We start from the raw sequence: 14,903 nt of genomic DNA, 5'->3' as shown, positions 1-14,903 counted from the left end.
AGAACCAACAAAAGTGCTGCACATGAAACAACTAAAATGGATTTTTAAAAAAGCTGTTATCTAAGAGTTACCTCCACCAATACTTACCACATTCAAAATTAAAACTAACAGGAGCTAGCCTTTTCCTTCCTGACAGTTTTAGAAAATAAGCCATTCTAAAACTTACAGAAGATTATCATTTCCCTCTTGGATTTAGAAAGTAAAAAAAAAAAACAAAATCAGGTAGACAAATGTTTATGAAATGGACTAAGGTTTAGTGACCTGAAACTCGTTGAATTTTTCCTGTAATTGTTGACAGTGTGAATGGTAAACAGAGACAATTGCTAACGTTTTATTTCCTTTTTATATGTGTGTTGTACTTTCATGTCCCATCATATTGAAGCAATCCTGAAAGTATTAACTGTTTCTTACCATGTCTCTTTCAGTGACACTCAACTCCCAGCTGCTCATTTGAGTCACCTGTAGAGTTGGGACAATGGCCATCCTCCATTTCCACCAGAGAGCACTCTTAGGCACTTTTAGTGTACAGCCAAGGGTGAGAACAACTGAGCTCATTTAGTCCTTTAACCCTGGGGTTTTGGGTAATGCTTGTCTGCCCTTCCTCTTCAGTCCACAGAGCTCAAGTATATGCTGGACATCAGGGATGCAAAGATACAGGAAGCCAACCTGTGCAGTATGGAGACAGTTTGTTAACTTACTGGTCTCTGGAGGAACTTCTGAGAGAATTCAGCTGGCTGTAGTATCACCTCTACCTGAGGAAGGATAGGGCTGACAATTTGCTAGTCTCTAGCTCTTCTTGAATTGCTTTTGAAGGGTAGAAATGTGTGACAAAAGGCTTATATATGTGTGTGTTTATACACACATATTCCTTTCATTGTTGCTTGGATAAATAGAGCACATTTTAAATGAGAATGGTGTTAAAATGGCTATGAAGAATTAATTTCACATTAGAAATTCTGGCCCAAATTCTGGGAATTTGGGTTATTGATAAATATAGATTGTATTAATTGTCGGGTAAGTTGCTTCTTAAGAGTTGCAATATCACAAATGATCAAAAAGCTGATGTTTCAACCTGTGCTTATGTAAATTAATCACAGGTGTGGAATCTTGAGGCTTGTGAAGAAAAGACTCCTAACAGTCAAATTCAGGCATGTTTTATGTTATAGAATTAATCTATAAAAAATGAATCCTGATGCAAAGCTATGTGTTCTAATTAATAGTAACCCAAATCAAGAGGCTAAAATTCCATTAGTGGACTGAATGCTGAGTGACACTTGAGGAGAGTAAAGTATAGAAAATGTCTCTGTTTTGTGGTTACTCATATAAAAGGTCTTGCATTAAAGAGTCCAGAGATTTATGTATCATAGACAAGGTCGTCTTGATAATAGCACATAATTCTGGGAGCAGGCACATCCCCATCTTCCCACCCCATATCACCCCTACTGCAAAGCATCACTGGAATCCCAAAGAAGATTCCAGGTAGGCTGGCCTCAGTCCTGACTCTTGACTTGCCATCATCCTTTCTCGTTTTTGTCTTTCCTGTTAGTTTCTTCTGATACCTCACGTGTCCTTTGGTAGAGGCTGTTTCATTTTAATTATTTAATTTCATTTTAATTATCTGCCATTTACTAATGTTAGTCTGAAGTTGGCGGTGATTTGCAGATTCTCAGTAGTTCTCATCTGATTGGGGGGTGGTGTCTGCCTGTTTTATAGATGGGACACAGGCAGAGAGTAATGTGCTTAAGATACCAATGCCTGGGAAGTAACATGCCTAGGTTCATTCCTCAAGCTGTGCGATTCCAGAGCTTTTGCTCTTTTCACAAAAATTAACTGGGAGACAAGCTGTGTCCAGGTGGTGAAGCTAGGTCCAGGAGTACAGCCCAGCATGTACTCGAGGTCTAAGTTGTACAAAAAAGGCTGTAAGACCTTTCAAACTGATTTTTAAAATAACAGTTTTATTGAGTTAGTTCATATACCAAAAACATTCACCCTTTTATAATGTACTATTCAGTGGTTTTTAGGGTAGCCACAGAACTGTTCAACTGACACCACTATCTAATGTTAGAACATTTTCACCACCCTGACAGAGAAACTATTAGCATGTAAGACTAATTTTAAAGCTAACATTATTGGAGTAGAAGCCAAGGATTGGGCTCTCCTGATCATCCTGTGAACTGAGTGAGGGTAGAAACCAGTTCCTGGCCCAACCCTGCAGTGGGCACAGAGTAGACACCAGTGTTGACTCTCACAGAATCCTCCAGAACAGTGAATTCTCAACTTTTGAAATTTTAACCCAGTCCCAATTTTGGTAAACTAAAAAATCTCACTTTACTCTGCCCACTTGTTTTATGAAAACAACAGGATTTAAAATTGTTTTCTAAGCACCTATTTGTTTTTTGATTTTTCTCGGGTAGATCTGCCACCCTCATTATTTTGATTGGAGAGTCATTGGCATCTCAAGACTTCTGGGTTATTTTCATTGCAGGTTTGCTTGAACACATGAAATGATTCAGTGCAGTCATGAGTTCAAATGACTCACGCATTAAGCGATTTCATGTGTAAAAGTGATCCCAGCCAGCAAATGCTAATAACAGCCATTTATTATTCCTTGGATCTTCCTACTCTTTTCTTTAACATTTGTCTTTGGCCATTGCCTCCTTTCTGTTACCTTTTTCATGCTTATTAAAGTAAATTGAATAACATTATATAGCAATGTGTGTTATTTGTCTTTTCTTCCCAGTGTGATATAAACAGTCTGGGGCTGAGAAAATGGGTAGTGGGGTGGGGAAAAACCTTTAAGAAGGTAAAGGCCAGGTGTGGTGTCTCATTCCTGTAATCCTAGTGCTTTGGGAGGCTAAGGTGGGAGAATTGTTTGAGACCAGGAATTCAAGGCTACAGTGAGTTATGTTTCTGCCACTCCACTCCAACTTGAGCAACAGAGTGAGACCCTGTTTCTAAGACAAAAAATGTAGCAAATGTAACATTGTCATGGTGAGAGGAAGAACACTTCTTTTTCCTACTTGAGCTCCCTTAGTCACCTTGACTGACAACATCTGGAAGCAGGCCAGCCAGTGAGAGCTTAGCCAAGGGAATTGTATGGGGGCATGAGTCCAAGTGACCATCTTGGGAATAATTCTCTGGGAAAAAATTACATTTTTTTTTTTTTTTTTTGGTGAAACAAAGCATCTCCCTTCTTACATTTTATTGATAACAATTTAGTTTCCAGTAATATTACATTGTTAGCATGGTATATAAGTATTTCAAGTTTTGTTTTCTCTCTCTGTGTGTATATAAAATTTAGAAAAAAGATTATGTCCTAAAATGTTAGAGTAGGGAATACTTTGTTTTCAAATGTAAGTCACAAGGAAGCTGTGGTTGAGTATATACACTTAGTTTACACATTGTCTTTTTGTATGAAATCAGAAACGTTGGTAGTTCTCTTTGTCTATAACTTAGGGTTTGGGGAAGTTTGTTTTGTTTTTTAGTTTGAGTTAAAAGCCATGACAACACTGAAAATGGGTTCCAGTAGGTCTACCTCCTTTTTTCCATTAGCATTATTATTTCTTTTTCATTTTTTAAATTGTTCATATTTCTCTTGGATGGTATCTTTTCTGCTTTGAATCCATTATCAGGGTACACCATTTATTATCAACATTTATTAAGGGCCTTTTATTTAATTTTATTTTGAGACGGAGTTTGCTCTTGTCACCTAGGCTGGAGTGCAATGGCATGATCTCGGCTCACTGAAACCTCCGCCTCCTGGGTTCAAGCAATTCTCCTGCCTCAGCCTCCCAAGTAGCTGGGATTACAGGAGCCTGCTACCACACCTGGCTAATTTTTGTATTTTTAGTACAGATGGCATTTCACCATGTTGGCCAGGCTGGTCTCGAACTCCTGACTTCAGGTGATCCACCTGCCTTGGCTTCCCAGACAGAGTGTTGGGATTACAGGCGTGAGCCACTGTGCCCAGCCTCTTGGCCTATTGTTTATGACTATCCTTGATGTTTCATAGGTGAAAAATACTCTTACCTTTGAGGAGTCCACAGACTCACCAGGGAAATAGTAAAATTTAAAAATTAAAATGCACTTTTAAGGGCCACAATAGTTAAGTTTGGGAAAAACAGATGAGGGGGCATGTGTTAATATTTCAGACAGGATGTAGACATGGGGGCTTTGGGAGGTGATGCTGGGGCTGATCCTGAAGCATAGGAGTTTGCCAGATGAAAAAAGACGTTTCAGGCAGACAAGTGCAAAGGCAGAAGGTGAACATGGTCATGGTGTCCCCAGGGAGCTGTAAGATACAATTAGGGTGAGGGTACCTATGAGATGATAACTCGATGATGTTGGAGATGTCTGGGGCCAGATCATAAAAATCAAGAAATCTACACCAGCTGGGAGAACCATTGATGGCTTTAAGCAGAGGAGAGGCACTAGTGAGCGTTACTCAATGAACAATTTACTACACTCATGGCAGGGATGTAGAGGAGACCATGAAGGAGTCAGTTGGGCCACTGCTGGTGGGAGAGGTCCTGGGCTGGGTTGTAGGCAGCGATGGGGTTTGTAAGGCAAACTTGGTTTCTGGCTTTGTCTACAAGATTCTTCAGTGGTTCCATTGCAGAAGATAGGACATAAAGAAAGATTAGTAGATTTGGGATGGTGGGTGACATGGACAGGATGCTTTTAGTCTTGGGAACCTGGATGTATTCTTTTGCTCCCTTGAGAGACTGTTCTTGGTAGACCCGCTGTTACTCTAATTCTGTTTGTACATTTTCGTACTCAGTTATCCTTCAATTGGAGAGCAAATGATTGGTGAGCAAATTAAATTAAAAGCAAACCTCAGTCAGACACAGTGGATCACGCCTGTAATCCCAGCACTTTGGGAGGCTGAGGCAGGTGGATCACTTGAGGTCAGGAGTTCGAGACCAGCCTGGCCAACATGGGGAAACCCCCATCTCTACTAAAAATACAAAAATTATCTGGGCATGGTGGTGGGTGCCTGTAATCCCAGCTACTCAGGAGGCTGAGGCACAAAAATCGCTTGAGCCCGGGAGGCAGAGGTTGGAGTGAGCCAAGATTGCGCCACTGCACTCTAGCCTGGGCAACAGAGTGAGACTCTGTCTCAAAAAACAAACAAACAAAAAAACAAAAAACTAATCTCTGAGTTAAGAATGAAACTGCTAAATTAAATAAAAAGTATTATGTTATTTTTACATTTTTTTCTTTAATTAGTGGGTTGGGTGCCATCTCAGTACAGAGGTAGATTGGAAAGCTGTCTTTTTTTGGAAACAGAGTTTTGCTATCCCTCTGTTGCCCAGGCTGGAGCGCAGTGACATGATCTCAGCAGCCTCTGCCTTCCAGGCTCAAGCAAGCCTCCTGCCTCAGCTTCCTGAGTAGCTGGGACTACAGAGACCCACTGCTATGCCCACCTAATTTTTTTTTTTTTTTTTTTTTTTTTGAGACGGAGTCTTGCTCTGTTGCCTAGGCTGGAGTGCAGTGGCGTGATCTCGGCTCACTGCAAGCTCCGCCTCCCAAGTTCAATCGATTCTCCCGCCTCAGTCTCCCGAGTAGCTGGGATTACAGGCATCCGCCATCATGCCCGGCTAATTTTTTTTGTATTTTTGTAGAGACGGGGTTTCACCATGTTGGCCAGGCTGGTCTTGAACTCCTGACCTCAGGTGATCTGCCTGCCTGGACCTCCCAAAATGCTGGGAATACAGGCGTGAGCCCCTGCGCCCGGCCTTTTGTATTTTTTTGTAGAGACGAGGTTTTGCCATGTTGCCCAGAAAATTCCTGGGCTCAAGCAGTCCGCCTACCTCGGCTTCTCAAAGTGCTGGGATTACAAGTGTGAGCCACTACACCTGGCCCAAAAACAGCACCTTTAATTAAAGAATACCCCTTGCTGTTAGCATAATTCTTGAGGAATCCTGGTAACAATCATGCAAGAAATATCTAAGAAGAATCTTTGAGCTAGAAGGAAACTTAGTGACTTGGGCCACTGCTCTTTCTTTATAGTTAGGATAAAAGGATAACAGAGAAGGGTGAGTGAGAAGGGTTAGTGACTTCTGAGTGTCACACAGCAGTGGTGCGGGGGCATGTCTAGCTCATCGATTCAGTGTTACCTCCATCGACCTGGATGACTCCCTGCTCAGTCCCATAGAGACGATAGAGCTGAGTTGAAAGACACTAGTGCTCAAGACCACCAAGTCAGCGGTAGACCCAGAGTTGCCTAAATTCTTGACTTTAATCTTATTTTAAATTAACTCACTGTTCATAGGCCAACAAGTATTTGTTGACTGGTTAGTATGGAAGGGATACTACCCCAATTATTACACAATCAGAGATAAGTAAGAGACTATTTTTCTTTTCAAGAAGTGTGCAGGTTAATTTTTCAGATTAACTCATTACAGGACTGGCAAACACTTATACAATTCATGGCTTGTCTGACATAATTATGGGTGTGTAGTATATACACACACAAAACCAGTGAGAAAACGAGGCCACATAAAACATTGTTCATTTTTCTTTTCTTTTTTACCTAACTTTATTGGATTTTGTTTTCTTTTGTTTTTTTGCTTGTTACCTTGTTCTCTCTGCACAGTGGGCAATCAGTTTCTAGACTAGCTTTAGAAATGCCTACATGCTTGTGGGCAAACAATAAATAGAACCAAATAATAAAAAATAATATTGATTGTCTTTTTTTCAGTTTATTCTTGTTCAATCATAATTAGGAAGCATGATCTGGTGAAAATTTTTCTTAGGTTGGTAATGATATAAATACTTGCAGGAAGGTATTTGGTACTTTCTGCTACTGCTTTGAATTTAAGCCTAGGGTAGAAATTTAGCCATTTCTACCCTAGAAATGATAAGAGTGATAGAGAAGTTTCTTTTTCTTTACCAAGTTTATGAGCTTGAAATTATTAATGCTTTTTGTTTTTTTTTCTTTCTTTCTCTTTCTCTCTTTCTCTTTCTCTCTTTCTTTCTTTCCCTTCCTCCTTTCCTTTCCTTTCCTTTCCCTTCCTTCTTCTTTTCCTTTTCCCCTCTACCCTCTCCCCTCTCCCCTCTCCCCTCTCCCCTCTCCCCTTTCCCCTTTCCCCTTTCCTTTCCTTTTCCTTTTCCCTTTCCTTTCCTTTCCTTTCCTTCTCTCTCTTTTTCTTTCTTTTCTTTTGTTTCTTTCTTTTTTTTTTTTTTTGACAGGGTCTTACTCTGTCGCCCAGTCTGTAATGCAGTGGTGTGACCATAGCCCACTGCAGCCTCCACCTCCCAGGCTCAAGCAGTCCTTCCCCCCTCACCCTCACGAATAGCTGGGACTACAGGTATGTGCCACCCATGCTTGGCTAATTTTTTGGAGATGAAGTCTCACAGTATTGCCCAGGCTGGTCTCGAACTCTTGGGCTTAAGTAATCCTCCTGCCTTGGCCTCCCAAAGTGCTGGGATTATAGGTATGAGCCACTGTGCTCAGCCTGTTTTTTCTATAATTTTAAACTTCATTCACGCCACAAATATTTAAGTAGTTTGGCATGATGCTAGACCAGGCACTGGAGATATAGCAGCACATTGAATACACAGAGTTCCTACTTTCAAGAGGCTCCTCGTTGAAGTTTTGCTAAATATCTGTCTAGTGAAGGTAAATAGTACAGCCTAGCAGAAACAAAATGCCAGACACTCCATTAGAAAACCAGAAAATCTGGTCCTGGCCTGGTGGGTGGCAGTCTTGCGAACTCTTGTAAAAGTGCCTGAGATCATGAGCTGATGAAAGCCTGTATAGTCTTATGTGTGAGTATAATCACCAAGGATTACCACATTCCTGCCAGACAACAGTTACAACACGGATGTCTCATGGTAATGAGGAGAGCTGGAGCGCTGCTGCAATGGGGTGTACACACGTGAAAGCTGAGCCAAACAGACAGAAAGGCGATCTAATTACCAGAGAAGTCTGATTCTGTTTAGGGAGTTGTGTGTTGGGGGAATGGAAGAAGTGGCCATTTCCTTCTTTCTTCTCTTCCACTTGTTCTCAATCCCTCTTCACTCAAGATACTCGGATTCTTCGCTGAGAACCATTTGGAGATGTACATATAGCTGGAATAAAGCTACTTGGGGTTAGCCCAGGACAGTAGACTAATTTCATGGAAGACATTTTTTCTACGGATGGAGTAGTGGGGAGGAAGAGGTATGGTTTCAGGATGAAACTGTTTACATCAGATCACCAGGCATTAGTTAGATTCTCATAAGGAGTGTACAACCTAGATTCCCCACATGTGCAGTTCACAGTAGGGTTCGCTCCACTGAGAATCTAATGCCGCCACTGATCTGATCTGATAGGAGGCAGAGCTCAGGCCTAATGCTCACTTGCAGCCCCTTACCTCCTGCTGTGCGGCCGGGTTCCTAACAGGCCATGGACCAGTACCCGTCCACAGCCTGGGGGTTGGGGATCCCTGGCCTGATGAGTTGTCATGAAACTCATTTCTCACTCAGGAATTGATTTGACTCCATGGAACCACCACAGACCTGTTAACTGGGTAAAGGCTGATGGAACTTGAAAAAAATGAAGGACAATTAGAAAAATAGGGGGAAAGTGTGATGGATCCATTGGATGTCTATATTGAGCTACTAGCTGCTCTAAAAGGCTTATAGAAAGGCCTCCTGTGTAATTGGTAACATCAGTTAACCAGAAAGGCTGTGTTTATTTCCTTCCTAAACTGGTTAATCAAAGATTTCAGTGGGCCTTGCATAGGGAAAGAAATAAGGATAGAAAAGGGAGAGAGCAGGAATAAAGAAGAGAGAGAGAAAGGAGTGGCTGGGTGTGGTAATCTCTCACTCCTGTAATCTCAGCACTTTGAGAGACTGAGGTGGGCAGATCACTTGAGGTCAGGAGACCAGCCTGGCCAACATGGCAAAACCCCATCTCCACCAAAAATTAGCCAGGCGTGGTGGCATACGCCTGTAATCCCAGATACTCAGGAGGCTGAGGCAGGAGAGTCACTTGAACCTGGGAGGTAGAGATTGCAGTGAGTGGAGATTGTGCCACTGCACTCCAGCCTGGTTGAGAGAGTGAGACTCCATCTCAAAAAAAAAGAGAAAGGAGTGAGTGACATGGGTTACTTATGAGTGAGGAGTGCATGTGTGTCTGTCTTTTGTGGAATCTGATCTTCTCTGAAGTCACACCTCATATCTGGTGAGAAGTTGACTTAAGGGGGTATTCTATTTTAGTCTCTAGCCTTCCTGTTTGGTGTCTGGATTTTTTCTAAGTCACCACCAGTGGAAGAATGAGTATTGGGCTATTAGTCTTTCATATTCTCTTTTCAGGCTTCCTATGGAGCCCTTTGTAATATTTATTTCAAAGTTGCTTATTATTATTATTACTTTTTTGACAGGATCTTGCTCTGTTGCCCAGGCTGGAGTGCAGTGGCATGAACATGGCTCACTGTAGCCTCGAGCTTCTGGGCTGAAGCAGTCCCCCCATCTCAGCCTCCTGAGTAGCTGGGACTACAGGTGTGCACCACCATGCCGGGCTAATTTTTAAATTTTTTGTAGAGATGGGGTCTCGCCATATTCCCCAGGCTGGTCTCCCAACTCCTGGGCTCAAGCAATCCTCCTATCTTGGCCTTCCAATGTGCAGGGATTACAGGCATAAGCCACTGTGCCTGGCCCTAAATTGCTATTTTGATGAGTCAAAATGGTCAAATCTCAGCAATTTTGCATAGGATTCAACCTAATAATTCAACCCTGGTAATCATCACTTCTCTTCTTATAGCTGCTCCTTAAATATTGAGTTTACAACATTAGCTACCATTTATTAGCATCCACTGAGTGCCATGTACTTCATACGTGGCAGCTCTGCAAGGGAGTCATGACGCCTGTTTTGCAGGAAAAGATTACATGGGCCAGGGCTGGGATCCATCTCAGAACCCGTTGGTTCAAGCATGGAACCTTCTTTATGCTACTGTAGCCCACTCACTGCCTTTGTTGCCTCAAGTTTTCTCCTTGATTCCCTTACTTTATATTTCTGGCAGGAGTAAATGAATCTTTGGCTGGACAGATGAAAGGGATTTTGATGGACCACCAAACCACTTCACTTGAGGGTTTCGAGGTTACGGAGTGTAGGCAGATTATCTTCAGAAGTGTAGTCTGGTACTTAATTACACTCTGTAATTAAGTAAACCACAGCGGGCCCCTTTTGTCTTAGCCAAATTGTACTTTAAATTCTGGAGGAGAAGGGTGCTCTAATATTTTGGCCAAAACATTAGGAAAGCCCATCTTCACTGTACTTCTAGTTTGGCCTGGTTGTCTTTCTAGGCTGTAAGACAGACCTGAATCTTTTCCTTAAAACATCTTGGAGATTTTGTTTTTCCTCATGCTCTGCCCTCGTTCCCCGGCTTTTTTTTCTTCATTATCTAGAAGTCTAACATATTTGATTCCTACTCTGTCTCTAGATATACACCTGGAGAGAACAGTGTTTCTGTCACAGAATTCCTTCTCAGGATTTCTTGGGAAATATATATGTTTTTCCAAATCCCTAGAAAAATCACTTATGAGGTAAATGGGAAAAAGTGTTATAATCCTCCTGTGAGAATTGTATGAGTCAACACAATGACAGTAGAAAGAATTCACTGATGTCAAGTTGAAAGCAAGAACAGGAAAAGCTGACTTGCAGAGTTGAAGGATAAGATCCACCTTTTTTGGAGCCAGTGCAGGATAGGAGCATGTGGGAGAGAATGGGTCATGATTTCTTCTCGCCGTTGCCATGTTAAAAATGTGTCTTTGTGGCCCAATCTGCTACTACCATTGATGTGTCATCCTTGCAAATAAAATAAGTTTATATGCATAGCATACTGTATACATATCCTACGCTTGGTATTGCAAGAAATAAGTTTTAGAAGTAAACTGAGTCTTTAAATTGGTGACTTCAACATACGAATCTGTGTAGTACTGTTAATTTGCTTGTAGATCTGAATGTAGGTTATTGCAGTGGTCAACAAAGTCTCTTTCTAAAGGGCCAGATAGTAAATATTTTCGGTTTTGCAAGCCATACGGACTCTGTTACAACTATCAGTTCTACCATTTCAGTGTGAAAGCAGTCATAGACTATACTTAAAATGAACAAGTGTGCCTGTTGCAATAAAACTTTTATTTACAAATCCAGACTGTGGGCTGGATTTTGCCCGCTACTGGCATAACATCCAATAATGTTCACTAGCATTTTCCAGGATCTTAGTATTTGCTATGCTACAATTCTTTATAAATCCTACTAAGTGTGATAGTTCCCATTTAACAATGTTTTTGGATATCCAAATAATGAGTAAAGAATGCAAGTATTTTAAGAAGAATATATTCTGGAGAAATTCCTGGAAATTCCCGTTTCTCATGGTCATTCACATTTTCTTATGTATAATTTGGGAATAGTATAACCTCTCAATTTCATTGTTAGGATTAGGTCAGACAATGCAAGTAATGTGGTTAACACAGTTATAGAACTAAGAGCTCACTAAATGATAGCTGCTATAATTAGTAACTAGATGGGGAGTATTTACCCCATTTCATGGAAAAGGAAACTGAAACTCAGAGGTTAAATGATTTGCGGAGGTCACATTTAATAGGTTGGAAAACTGAGTTTGGCTGCTTCCTAAGTCCGTGTTCTTGCTACCATATCCTGCTTTCTGAAGTAGTTCTGGTTAATGGCAATTCCACGGCAAGATACACCTTGATTTATTTGGTTTATGGGCTGGGTGAACAGACAGGGAGAGTATGGAATGGTTCTTGAAAGGGTAAGGATTTGCAATGTTTAGAAGCCACAGTTTCTAGAAGTCAAGGATATGATTGTAACTAAAGAGCTGAGAAAACTTGTCTTGATTTTTTTTTCCCCTGTTGCTTAGCTGTTGTGTGGACTGCCAAGAGCTTGTTTGATTTTAAGTGCTTTTTATGCTTGCCTGTTACTCAGGTCCCATCATATTGCAACAACTTTTAAGAAACTATGCATGTTCTTTTAAACTGGATTGAAGAAAACTGTAATGTTAAATGCCCAAAATTAGAGTTAGAAAATTTGATTGGATTTTCCTTCTCCTTCTTCATAGTCATCCTCCAACCACCTGCACAGGAATGTGTCTTTGACCCTTTAGGGTCAGACTTTTACACAGCTTGATTAGCTGCCAAGAATTGAAACTCCATCGCCAAATAAGTTGGCTAAATTTTTGGAAAAAAACTCAGCTCAATGAATGGTTTTTGAAAATTTGCTAGAGTTTACTATATAGATATTTATTTCATGGCACTGATTTTTTTTTTTTTTTTTAGACAAATTCTCCCTCTGTTCCCCAGGCTGGAGTGCAGTGGCGCTGATCTTGGCTCACTGCAGCCTCCACCTTCCGGGTTCAAGCGAGTCTCGTGCCTCAGACTCCCGAGTAGCTGGGATTACAGGTGCCTGCCACCACGCCAGGCTAATTTTGTATTTTTGGTAGAGACAGGGTTTCACCATGTCAGCCAGGCTGGTCTTCAACTCCGGACCTCAGGTGGTCCACCCACCTCGGCCTCTCAAAGTGCTGGGATTACAGGCATGAGCCACAGCGCCTGAACAATAGCACTGATTTTAATTAGTGTGTATATCTTTTTGGGGAGTTGGTTTTTATATTTTCAGTCCCTCTTGGGATTTTGAACACAACAGTTTTTAGCTGCCTTTCAGGTGTGCCGAGCTTGCCTATTGATAGAAGGGTATTTGGGGGGAGATGGGTGCCAAGTAGAACATTTGAAGAGTTAAGTATCCAGTTCACATTATTTCCCATTTTACCAACCTTGTCTTTCTTATAGTACACCACAGTTTTGATTTCAGTCCATGGTTTGAGAGTCCAATGAATTTTAAAACAAATGTTAAATTATATTTAACTTGGAGATTTAATTTTTATCTAGTTAACTCTTGAGTACCAAGTATATGCTAAGTATCATGAAAGAGGGCTAAACACTGAAGAATAATATGTGATCTTTACCTAGTTTTGAATTGGTTTCGAGAAACCCAGTGCATGGCAGAGAATTAAGTGCTAGATTGTTCGTCATATAGAATATAAATACCAGGGGAATTAGAAAGATCTGGGAAATATAAGAATCTTTAGAGAAGACTGGACAGAGGCAGGAGAACCCAAACACTGTCTTGAAGGATGAGAAGGAGTTCCATGCAGTGAAGATGATGGGGCTGGGATGTTGGATGGCAAATTAGTAGCACCTTTATAATGAGAAAAAAAAAAAAAAAGAGAGAGAGAGTCTCTGATTTTTAAAAAGAGAATCAGAAAAATATAAACCAGTGTTTATTTTCTGGCTTATCTAAACCTCTTCCTACCAGTACAGTAACTCTCACTTAAAGACATGGTTGACCCTAGGCAGGACAGCTGAACACTGGCCTCCTCTTAAAATGCGGTTAGTCTTTGGCAGAGGGGAAAGCAGCTTTAGTGTGAATCTGCCAGATTTCCCTGGCCCCAGCATCTTGGAAAATACCAGTATTTCAACAGTTTGTTCTGAAACTCAAGGGTTTGCGGGTGCTGCTCAGCTGATGTGTTTGTTTTTAAGGATGCCCACTTTAGAAATGCATTTTTGCTCTTTCACTTTGCTAAGTGGTTGCTGAAAAAGACAAATTTCTGGTTGACCTCCCTATGGAAGATAGTTTTACATGTCTTATTCTTACTGTGCCTTATGTGTCTAGATTTTCTTTTCAAATAGATTGTGAGCCTCAATTTAAGCTGAAGTGAGGAACGGTTTGATAGTATCTGTAAAACATTTCCCTCGAATTCCAAGGTGGATGGGAAGATTTTTCCCCATAATTATTGCAGAATGCTGCATTTGGGGCTTGTTTTCTGCTTAGATTTATTTATGTGAAGGTTTTCTTGGCAAAATGTTCCTTGAGGTTAAAAAAAAAGGCGCTGTTTTCTGAAGGCAGTAAGTTCTTCAGTGTTTTGTGTTACTTAACTATTTGAATGGGAAAGTTTGGTTCTAATAAAAATTTCCTCTTCCTTTGGCAAATGTTGATGTTTTTCAAGTCTTCCTAAAGGAAAATGGGGCCTGGGTGGGTTTTTGTTTTTTATTAGTTATCTAGAGCTCCCCTCCTCTTCCCTTCCGCTTTGTACTCCTTCCCCACCATTGTTTTATGAGCCTTTGAACCAGATCTGTCTATGCCAGAGATTGTTGCTTGAAAACAGACCAAAATCAGATATATTTGAGTAGATATACAAGAAATTGGTTACTCTGGTATACTGGATGCCTCTAGGAGGGGCCAGGGATCTTGGAACGGGAGAAAGACTTTTCATTCTGTAGTTTGTACTGCTCAAACTTTTTTTTTTTTTTTTGAGACGGAGTTTCGCTCTTGTTGTCCAGGCTGGAGTGCAATGGCGTGATCTCGGCTCACCGTAACCTCCGCCTCTCAGGTTCAAGCGATTCTCCTGCCTCAGCCTCACGACTAGCCGGGATTACAGGAATACGCCACCACACCCAGCTAATTTTGTATTTTTAGTACAGACGGGGTTTCACTATATTGGCCAGACTGGTCTTGAACTCCTGACCTCGTGATCCGCCTCCCTCAAATGCACACAATAGTACATGCAGGGTCAAAATTTTTGTTTGATTTTGTGTGTGGCAAGGGAAAGAGAGGAAAGGGCTAGAGTACATAGTGTATAGGCTTTAAAAGAACTTGATTTTGAAATGTGCTGACTGCAGATCTTACTGGTTTTTGTGTTTAGAAAAATATTTAAAGACCAGTATAGATCCATAACCTCCACACTCTTCCTATCAGTGTTTTCAAACTTTTCTGTACTTGCTGCACTTGTAGATCAGCTTTGTTTTGTGGTCCTAATTGAAAGGCGTGCCAAATGTGCACTTCCTTTAGCCACCACATTCACAACTGCAGGATTTTCTTCTGCTTAGCTGGTTTTCTT

The 14,903-nt window shown here is 41.1% G+C and overlaps 1 protein-coding gene across 3 annotated transcripts in view; it reads left to right on the top strand.

The window, feature by feature from the left end:
- The window catches only part of ACVR1 (activin A receptor type 1), a 139,363-nt gene that overhangs the window by 42,343 nt on the left and 82,117 nt on the right, over positions 1 to 14,903 (top strand). The gene's annotated exons all lie outside the window — the stretch shown is intronic.

Source organism: Pan troglodytes, chromosome 13, assembly GCF_028858775.2.
Source record: "Pan troglodytes isolate AG18354 chromosome 13, NHGRI_mPanTro3-v2.0_pri, whole genome shotgun sequence".
In the NCBI taxonomy this organism is placed as follows: domain Eukaryota; kingdom Metazoa; phylum Chordata; class Mammalia; order Primates; family Hominidae; genus Pan; species Pan troglodytes.
Note: the sequence above shows the minus strand (reverse complement) of the source record. Positions and strands in the feature narration are given on the sequence as shown.